This window comes from Giraffa tippelskirchi, chromosome 5 (assembly GCF_054371585.1).
Source record: "Giraffa tippelskirchi isolate mGirTip1 chromosome 5, T2T-mGirTip1v1.2.pri, whole genome shotgun sequence".
Lineage (NCBI taxonomy): Eukaryota > Metazoa > Chordata > Mammalia > Artiodactyla > Giraffidae > Giraffa > Giraffa tippelskirchi.
In genome coordinates, this window is record NC_137279.1 from 36626730 (window position 1) to 36636922 (window position 10193).

General features: G+C 54.1%; 1 long non-coding RNA gene across 1 annotated transcript; it reads left to right on the top strand.

Annotated features, from left to right (window-relative positions):
- Positions 1–246: 246 nt before the first annotated feature.
- LOC145504826 (uncharacterized) lies at positions 247–9167 on the top strand. Its single transcript, XR_014052543.1, has 4 exons — positions 247–349; positions 3410–3494; positions 8312–8391; positions 8775–9167. It is a non-coding gene; the product is annotated as an uncharacterized LOC145504826 (long non-coding RNA).
- Positions 9168–10193: the final 1026 nt, after the last annotated feature.

A 10193-nucleotide genomic window follows, 5' to 3' on the forward strand; every position in this document is an offset into this window, starting at 1 on the left:
CTGTGTGAGAGTTGAGTGAGAGTTGAGTGGGGGTGCCAACTCCAGGGAGCCCTGGGGCAGCAGAAGGGCCTTGAGTCAGCTGGTGACCAAGGTCGATCAATCCTGCCTTCCTTGAGCACTCTCTGAGCCAGGCCCTGCAGTGGGCACCCAAGGTTGGAGGTAAAAGACAAGTCACTGCCCTCAATGAGCCAATAATCAGTCTAATTGTGAAGGGAGACAGATGACCAGACCACTGCATCGTGGTGTAGTCAATCGCAGAGGAGATGGCCAACCAGTTGAGGCTGGTCAGGGAAGCTCCCAGAGGACGTGCCCACTGTGCTGGCCAGAAGGAAAAGTGGAGTCACTCAGGGTAAGAGGAAAAGAAAGGAGATCCCAGGGAGAGGAGATCCTGGTCTATAAAATGGTAACAACACGCATCTCAAAGCGTGTCGTGTTTTACAAGAAGGAAGGGGAAACTTCTTTAAAACTGGGGCTCACAGGACACATTCGAGGAAGTATTCCTTAGCTATATAGACAGGGGTCTAAGGTCCCCAGGTTTCCCCATTAGAGCCTCCCCAGGCCTGTGTCCCTGGGTATGCCCAGGACCCACATCGCCATGGTTCTTGATATTATTCACCCCTAGAGTCCAGGCCCTGCTGGAGTTCCTAGGTCACCAGGCCCACCCTGAACCATGCCAGGTGCTAGGCAAAAGACAATGCCCACCAAGCCCCTCATTGACATACTTGTATCTGGGCCCCAGTGCCCTCAAGTTCCAGCCTAGTCCAGCACTCAGTCCTCCTTGTTCCAAGCATTTTGCTTCTTGCTATGTTTCCACCCCTACCTTGATCATCACTCTTGACACATAGAACTAATTGTGACCTTGATGGCCCCTCATAGGTATGATTTGGATCTCCCACCTTCCTGACTTGGTCCACACTGAGGGGAATACTCCCTGTGGTTTGATTCCGACATCACCATGACAACCATCCACAGGACCACCACCTTTGACCACCATGATTATCACCACTGCCATCCTCACGCCAGGCTTGTTCACCTCTGTGCCCCTGCTCTGCCAGTTTTCTTTGCATGGAATGCTTTTCCCCTTGACCCCTCCATGGTGATGACTCAAGGATCAACCCCCTCCCCAGGAAGCATTTCACCCTCAAGTTTGGGTTGGGATCCCCTTCTCTGCTCCCTAAGATTAGGAACCTTGGCACGCCATGATCCCCTGGTCTCACTGCTTTTCTGTCTGCCCCTTGATGGTGCGCTCCTTGGGGGCAGGGCCGTGTCTTCTGCAGCTTTATATTCCTGGCACTGAGCCTGGCTCAGAGTGGGTGCTCAGGAAATATTTGTTGAATAGATGAAGGCTTGTTAAATAAACGTATGAAATGTTGCAAATCATGAATCAGAGAGCTTTTGGCAGGAAAGAAGAGGGAGAGATGTGCTATGCTCCTCCAAGGAAGGGAGTAAAAGGGGGATCAGACTGGGGAGGAGAGTTGGGGGGGGTTTGGTAAAACTTGCAGGGTAGGGGGAGACCTGACTCAGATATACTCCGTCAGCTGAGAAGCCCTCTCAGACGATAGCCTCCAGTTGGGTGTTTGGGGAAGTGGGGTCAGGGGTTCAACTGCCCACCAGCCTGTCCCTCTACTTGAGGACCCTCAGCCTGGAGGAGGCGGAGGAGGAGGAGGCAGGGCAGCCCCCCTTGCAGCCACGCGTACCGTGGCCTCCACTCAACCCCTTTAAGACAGCCCGGGCGGCCTCCCTTTGCTTGTTGAAACTGTTCAGTTTTCGGACAGGACAGAGGAGGGGGGCGGGGGGAGGTCACACCTGTTGTGGAACTTGAGAGAAGGCTTATTTATAAATGTTCAGGGCCCGGGATTCTTGCGGAGCTGATGTCCGGAGGGGAAGGTCACCAAAATGCTTGTTTATAAAAGCAACAGCAACTGGGAACACCATAAACGGGCTAAACGATGAAATTAACAAGCTACCCGAGGCGGGGCATGGCGGGGCACCGCGGGGCCTCTGCTGGCCGGGCACCGCCGCTGGCCAGAGCCCCAGGCCTGCCTACAAGCCAGGTCCCTCCCCTGCTCCAGCAGCCCTGCCCGCCCCCCAAGGCCTGGCCTCCCTCCATGCCACCCCCACCCCATGCCTGCCCTTGCCCCGTCCCCACCCAGGGAGACACAGCCCATGCGGCAGCAACTCTGGGGTGTAGCCCTTTGCTAAGCCACCCCAGCAAGGGCTGTATCCTCATCGGCCCACCGTGGGCACTTCTGGGCCTCCACCTTCTCTGAGCCCCCCAAATGTGTCTTGTGGTGCCAAATTGAGAGTGGTGGGGTGTTTTTTATTTTTGGCTCTCTGAGGCTGGCTGCAGCCCTCCAGCCTACCCCCACCCTACCTTGAGGTGAGGCTGGGAGCCCCCTGGAAGTGGCAGGGGGCGGACATTTTTCCCATGCTCACCCCTCCCAGGACTGTCTTGTCCAATTCCCAGTTTCAGGAAAGCTGTGTTTTCTTTGCGTGACTGATGGCTGAACAGGTGGCTTCTGGGTTAGAGAGTGTCAAGTGAACGGCGGCCGGGAGAAGTGGCCCTTTTATGGCTCACTTTCGCTGCCCGCCTGGTTCTTGGCTGCTGACAGTTCCCCGGCCTCCCCCACCCCCACCCCACCCCTTGTGAGGGTGTGTGTCAGGCTGCCCACCCATCCTGACCCTGCAGCCCACAAGACAGGGCGGTCAACATATGGATTCCTCAGCAAGGGGGCATAGGAGTAGCTGAGGGGGTGACGCACCCCGCCCTCCTGCATACCATCACCCACTTACATGCGTGCACATGTCACATGTGTGATCACAGACATTCTGGAACGGTCACAGGAGGAGGACACGTGTTCTCTTGGATGCAAAAACACCTACCTGCCTTACCTCTCTATTTTCCATCAAATTCAGCCAGGGTCAAACAAATGACTCTGTGCCTGGCAGGGTGCTCAGACAGTCCTAGACCAAACATGCCCAGCCCCAGACACACTAGGCCCCACACTTGCTCCACCTCTCAGCCTGCCTTGCACACGCAGGGCTCCCCACTGGCCTCTCCCTCCAGCTCTTTGCCTCAGTTTCCCCAGGTGTGTGTCTCTCTGTCTCTGAGTGACCCCTCATCTCTCTCCTTCCTCTCTACTGTCTCTGAGTCTGTCTCTGTTCCCCTGGTTCTCTCTTTGCTCTCTCCCTCCCTCTCCCGTTCTAGATAAATCTGCCTCTGTGTCTCTCTCTTGCCCTCTCTCCCCTCCTGTCTCTCCCCACTCCCTCTGGCTCTCTCTCTGGCACAGAATCCCCACCCTTAAAGCACACCCTCCAAAGTCATCATCGTCAGATCTATTTTCTCCCTCAGCCTCGCTACTCAAAATTTCTGTGTTCTTTTTTTTTTTTTCCTGGCCACACCATGCAGCATGCAAGATCTTAGTTCCCCAACCAGGGATCGAACTCACGCCTCCTGCAGCGGAACCACAAACCCTTAACCACTGGACTGCCAGGCAAGTCCCATTACTCAGAACTTCTGAGAGGAGCTGCACTTCAGCCAGGCCTTGCCATGGGCCCCTCTGGGATCACTGGTGTCCTCATGGCCCACGGACGACCCACAGGCCTCTCACCCCAGGGCAGGGGGCAGGGGCAGAGACTGGCCTGGCTCAGACATCTCTTGGCTCAGGCTAGGAGTGGGCTGAGGGCCTCTCACCTCTCTTTGGTGTAGGAGTTGGGGAGGCCTTGGATGTGAGATCTGGGTATCTTGTCAACCAGTGGGCCATGACAGTGGAACTGGGCTTGTGGGAGGGGGCACTGCCAAAGCTTCTTCACCATCATCCTTGGCCACTATAATGAGTCCCCCAGGCGTGCTCAGAACCCTGTGAAAACTGTTCAAAATCCTGGATCCTGGCTCTCCATTCAAGGGCTGCAGCCTCCTCAGGGAAGGGATGGATGTCAGACCATCCCTTCTAAACAAGGATGATTAGACCTTGTGTGTGTTTCACTCAGTTGTAACCCCATGGACTATAGCCCACCAGGCTTCTCTGTCCATGGGATTCTCCAGGCCAGAATACTGGAATGGTTTTCCATTCCCTCCTACAGGGGATCGTCCAGACTCAGGGATTGAACCTGGGTCTCCCGCATTGCAGGAAAATTCTTTACCATTGGGGCCACTAGGGAAGCCCCCTGAGGAGGGGCAACTGAGCTGCCCTGGGCATGCTTCAGCATCAGGAATCAGGGAGGTGAGGGGCCCCAGACAACTTGCTGGTCTAAGGCAGGCAAAAGAGCCTGGGAAGGAACACTAGGGGAGTCCAGCCTGGGATAGGTCCTCCACCCTCCTTCATGCCTAGAGGGCATCCCAGCTTCCCGCCTGCCCTTCTCACCAGCTCCTGAATCCACAGGGAAGCAGACATGGTCTATTTCAGTGACAGAACTGGAAGGGACCCTGGCAGGGCAGGGCTTGCTCCTGAGGCCAAAGATAGAGGTAAGCTGGGCCCAGGAGGCCACCCCCACCATGCCTGAACCCTCCCACACCCACATACCCTTTGCCTCCCACTTTTCTGCCTGGGCCTCATTTGATTACATGTTCATTTGGCAAATATTCACTGAGCACCTACTGTGCATCAGGCTCTGTTCCAGGTTATGGGTTATCAGGGTATGATAAGCCAACAGTCTAGAGAAAGGGACAGACAATAAACAGAAAAGCAAATATATAGTTACATATGGAATAAGTTCAGCAAAGGAGGCAAGATCATGCCACTGTGGACATGAAAAGGAAGGCTCCTCAGAGGGAGGGGGCAGAGGCCTCTCTGAGGAGGTGGGCTTTGAACCTCAAGACCCTCCTTCCATCCTGAAGGTACCTCCTCTCCAGGTAGGAAGGCAGGATTTCATACTCTACTTCACCACTGACAGTGGGCAGACCCATAGTGGATTAATAGTTGTAAAAGCTTCAGTTGTAAGTTAACTTTTTGAAGACCTACGAGTGCCAAGCACTCTGCAATTTACCTCTCTGTATGATCTCTTTTGGGCTTCCCTGGTGGCTCAGATGGTAAAGAATCTGCCTGTAATGCAGGAGACCAGGGTTTGATCCCTGGGTGGGGAAGATCCCCTGGAGAAGGCAATGACTAACCCACTCCAGTATTCTTGCCTGGAGAATTCCATGGACAGAGGAGCCTGGTGGGCTACACAGTCCATGGAGTCGTAAAGAGTTGGACACGACTGGTCGATTAACACTTTCATTTTCATGATCTCTTTTAATGCACACAGCAAGCTCTAGGGAGATACTCATAAAAGACTTTTGAGATAGATGTATACATATAGCAGATTCACATTGTTGTACTGCAGAAACCAACACAACATTGCAAAGCAATTATACTACAATTAAAAAATAAAATAAATAGAAAAAATCAGAGTGGAGGAGACTTTTAAAGATGAGAAAACTGAGGCTCGGAGAGGTTATGTGGCTTATTTGATGTCACACAGCTTGTGGGAAAACAGGAGCAAGATTTGTGTGACCTCTGCCTCCCCCATGTCCATGCTCCTAGATTCTCCTCCTGCTTGGGAGCCATTTTGGCCCCAGAAAAGAGGGAGCAGGTGCGGCAGGAGAAACTGGGGGGAGAAGAGGGCTCTGCCTCCCTTCCCAGCCCAATTGTTCCCCATCAGGCCCTCGAGACTGGGACCCTAGTCCCTCTCTTCTCTACCATGGACTGTGGGCCCCATGGTCCCCCAAATGCTCCCAGCAGGTTCCTGACTCCAGCCCCTTAAATCATCAGGCCTCCCCCACCCTGCAGGCACTCTGGGTGGAGTAAGGCTCCACCCCAGTTCCCAGTTGCCATTGTCTTCTCCAGACAACCATTAGCATACCGGCAATGCAATTACCCTTCAGCTCTCCTGGTCCTAGGCTGACGTGGAGGTCCCATCCCCAGTGATTTGGGGGAAAGGGGGGTTATTACAACTCACAAAACCTTAAATTAAGAATTGAATAAGGGAAACGTCGCATGCCACTTCTGAAAGGCTGCCAGCCGGGCTGGGGTGGGTGACGGGTGTGTTATACATCGAGAGGATGGAGGAGCTGACAGATGTGGAAACAGTAGCGAGGCAGGAGCTTGGCTGGTACCCTCCATGACAAGGCCCGGGGCCTGTCCAGAGTCTCACCTGCTAGGTGTGGATAGTCAGACCCCCAAATATCCCCTATGACTGTAAGATTTGCAAAAGGTACAAGTAGGGCTTGATCCAGATTGTGATGGGGAGGCAGGGGTGTGTAATCAGTCTTCCTGGGGAACTTGAAGTAGAGCCTGAGCATTAAAGTGAAGTTAGCGTAGGACCCTTCTAGCTGTCCAGTGGTTAAGACTTCAAGCTTCCACTTGCATGGGTTCGATCCCTGGTTGGGGAACTAAGATCCTATATGCCAAACGGTGTGGCCCAAAAAAAGAGAGAGGGAGAAGTTATCCAGGTGAAATGGGGAGTGCATGATCTAGGCATTAGGACTGGCTTGTGCCAAGGTCCTGTGGGGGAGAAACCATGGCACATGGCAGGTAAAGAGCTAGAAAGACGGTAGAGACTGGAAATGGAGCTGTAGACAAGCGGGTGACCCTGGGGAAGTCGGCAGGGTCCACTCTCTGACACGCTGTCTTGGCCAGCATACGACTTGGGATTTGATGGTAGGGCTGCAGGAGGTGTGTACAGTATAACCGTGCTGTGTTAAACAAGGTCTCTGTGGCCATGGTGCAGAGAACAGACTGGAGCTGGTGGGGGCTCTGGGGACCCTCCAGGAGGCCCACACAGTGCTCCTGGAGTGACACAGTGGCCACTTGGACTAGAGCGACAGGGGCGAGGGAGAGAAGGGGACCACTCTGAGTGGTACTTGTGGCAGGATGGATCATAGTGGTGATGGTGGGGTTAAGCATGTTGTATGTGGAATGTGTGTAGCTTGGGGAGCCTAGGTGGGAGCGAAGTGGAGGGGCAGGTTGGAAGGTGGAGGGAGAGAAAAGATTTAGGTTTGTGTATGGTTGGATATCACAACCCCCCTGAGCCTCAGTTTCCTCCAACTGTAAAGCTCAGTGTGATGCCTGGCTCCTGCGTGAGAAGGTTGGATCTCGCAGGGGTGGGAGCCTGGAGTAGGGGTGAGGGCATGAGGAATACAGAAATGACCTAGAAGGTGTGAGCTGTGGCTCCACTTGTCCAGGTGGGGCTAATGGAGGGGACTTGGGGATGGGTAGAGGGATGGCACCCAGAGCTGCAGGACAGGAGGCTGTCACCCTGTTCTGTTGCTCCCTTGCTATGTGTCCCTGGGCTTGTCCCTTGACTGCTTTGAGCTCTCATTCTCAAGGGGGACCCCCTGGCTCTGGTGCTCTTGGAAAAAGGCAAAGCCCAGGACCCTCTCCCAGGAAACGGGGGCCTCAGCCCAGGCTCAGGGGGGCTTTGCGAAAGGTCAGCTTGGACCCGCCCTCACACCAGCTGTGCAGCCAGGAGCTGGGCTTTCTCTGTCTCCATCAGAGCTTGGGGTTGAAGGTGAGAGTCCTGAGGCCCCCCCTTCCACTCTCACGCCTCTCCTGTACCCTGATCTGGGCCCTGCACGCCCCACAGCTCTGGCATCCCCCCTCCTTCCACACACCTCCCAGACTGGCAACTCAGCCGGGAGCCAGGGAGAAGCAACGGCTTCAAGGTCAGCGGGGATGAGCTCACGGGCAGGGGGAAGATGGGGCTGAGATACCCCCACTCCCCCACCGCGGGGACAGCAGGCAGAGAGGACTCCCTCTGAAGCCCTGTGACCCTGGGCTGCAGGGGAGTGGTGGGGAAGCAGGCGAGAGCGGCCCCTTCCCCCAGCCAGGAGCCCTGGGCCTCTGCTCGTATATCTGTCCCTGGATAATGTATATCCAGCTTATGGAAAATATTCATAATGCTCCTTACACCAAACTGGCCCCCTTCCATAGTGCGTGATCTAAAATTAAATCCATTTCAAATATACAGTAGATCGAGTCAAGCTAATATAAATGAAACATGATTAATAGGCAAAACGCTGTCCTCCTTCTCAGGGATCGGGGGAGGCAGGGCTGGGGCCACTCTCCCTCTCCCTCCCTACAGCCTCCCAGAACCCCCAAGGCTTCCATACCCCTGTCTGTCCTCATTTCAAACTCCCCTCTCCCTGAACCTCAAATGTGGACCAACCTTAGAATTTGCCCAAACGGTCCCAGGCCATGAGAGCAGAGCAGTTGAGAGCATGGACTTTGGCATCAGGACAGAGCCAAGCCCTTGAGCAGATGGCTTAGCCTCTCTGAGCCTCAGTTTCCTCATCTATACAATGGGATAGTAACAACCCCTTGCCTTGCAGGGTTGTGAGTGATCAATGAGATGATACTGCAGGTAACGCACAGAAGTAGCCAGCACCTCTATAAAGACAGTGAGCCGCAGGTAGGTGGCCCCCAGAGGTCTGCTCCTTGGGCCCCCATGGGAGTTGGTATCTGTAGCCCCCTCCGGCCACCCGATCAGCCAGCAGAACAAGGGCCAGCCAGAATTCCTGCCATTGCAGGATACGCTGGGTGGGTTATTTTTAGTTTGTTGGCAAGTGACTGTTACTGACCAAATGTTCCCACCACTGGGGACAGACTCTGCTAAGAGGGCACTTGTGTGCTGAGCCCAGGGTGGGGAGGGGTGTTTGTGGCCCGTCCGCAGGGGCTCCACGTGTGTCCCCGTCGCAAACACATTTGGAGACAGTTTCCGTAGCCGTTGGCAGAAAGCAGAAGGCCTGGGTGGAGCCAGGCAGCATACACGCCTGGACTTTCTCTCCTTCCCAGCTGGGCACGTGGGTGCCTCTCACTAAGGACGCTCCTCGGCGTGGAACGAGAAGCAATGTCACCCTTGGAGAGGAGTGGAGCTCTCGGCTCACTGGCCGGCATGCTGCGTTCCTCCCTCCAGGAAAGACCCGGGCTTCCACGGGCTATGTGTGTGCGCATGCGTGTCATGTGCATGTCTGGTCATCACCTCCTGGGCGGTGTCCCGCTCCAGGTATGGGTGCCCTCTCCTATCCACCTGGGCCCCCCCACCCACTGTGTTCCTAGGTCTCTCAGCCCCACACCATAACCCCCAACTGCGGGTGATCATCTGAACTTCCAAAGGGGAACCCTATCTCTTGCACAAACCCCTGAGTCTTGGGGTGCCTTCATTTTTCCATCCAGAAAGCATCTCCAGTCCCAGTTCTTCCTTTTTCTCCCCGAGGGGTGGGAAGGAAACGAGCCCTAGGGGGTGGGAGGGGGCACCGTTGACTCTTTTCTTGTCATTGGCCATTTGCTGCCTGCTTCACCAGGCGTGTTTAGAGCATGTTTGCATAAAGTGGATGCAGGCTGCAATTCCGTGATGAATTCTATGAATACTAATCCGCTACTACCCTTGACCTTGGGGTCACCGAAAGATCAAAACCAAACCATTTAATATTTTCCTTTTGCAGATCAATAGAAGCATAAATTCCCCCTCAATGACAAGTATAATTTCAAACAGATCTATGGAAGGCATGCGTGCATTTCCAGCCGCAGACACTCGCTGCCTGCCTTGCCTTTTGGGGAGCAGACAGGAGTTTCTTGCCTTTTCTACCATTGAATTTCTTTTTGCCTTTTTTTATGGCTCTGAAATGCTATTTTCAGCAGCTGCTGTCATATAAATATCTCTTGTTTTTCTTCTTCTCTTTCCCTCCTGGTGAAAAGGGCAGGGGACCTATTGAAAATTCCGCTTTATCTCTTTCAGTCGGGTTCAAGTACAGGTCGAATAATCGATCCCTCCTCCTTTTCTTTTTTAAGTTTCCTGTCGTTCTTTTTGGCCAGATCAGCAGCGGAGAGAAACCAGGAGGGCAGTTCTCTTATGCAGATCCTCTCAGAGGTCTCTATTGCTGGGTCTCTCTGTGTGTGTGCTCGCTCGTGCACACGGGTGATCTGCGATTGAGTCGGGGGTGGTGTGAGTGTGTAAGTCTGTGTGTGTACCTTTGTGTACACGACCATACATGCTCATGCTAGTTCAAAATCTCACCCAGAACTTGAGGAGGGTGGAAACAGAAAATCATCAAAGAGAAAAATTTGAGGGCTGGAGTGGGCATCGTTAACCCGTGCAGCTCCCAGGCAGAGTCCAGGCTGGGAAGACTGGGAAGGTCTCCCAGCCGGCTTTTCACGCTTGCACCTCACCAAAGCATCTGAGTCTTTTTAAAAATACAACTCCTCTGAGGGGGG